This window comes from Alosa pseudoharengus, unplaced genomic scaffold (assembly GCF_046254945.1).
Source record: "Alosa pseudoharengus isolate Yale_2024_CS ecotype anadromous, Long Island Sound unplaced genomic scaffold, YU_APseudo_1.1 YU_APseudo_1.1_scf_23, whole genome shotgun sequence".
Lineage (NCBI taxonomy): Eukaryota > Metazoa > Chordata > Actinopteri > Clupeiformes > Clupeidae > Alosa > Alosa pseudoharengus.
The window spans coordinates 27128562-27128769 of record NW_027468685.1 but is presented as its reverse complement, the minus strand read 5'-3'; positions in this window follow the sequence as shown (position 1 = coordinate 27128769).

The following is a 208-nucleotide window of genomic DNA, read 5'->3' as shown; positions in this document are numbered from 1 at the left end:
TTCTGTTTTCCTCTCTTGCACTTGCACAGAATATATATATATATATATATAAGTGACTAGCCATGAGATATTGATTTGTGTCCTGTCTATGACCATGCACGCTTGCACACTGACAAATAAACACACACACACATGCACACACACACACACACACACACACACACACACACACACACACACACACACACACACACACACACAAGCTTTT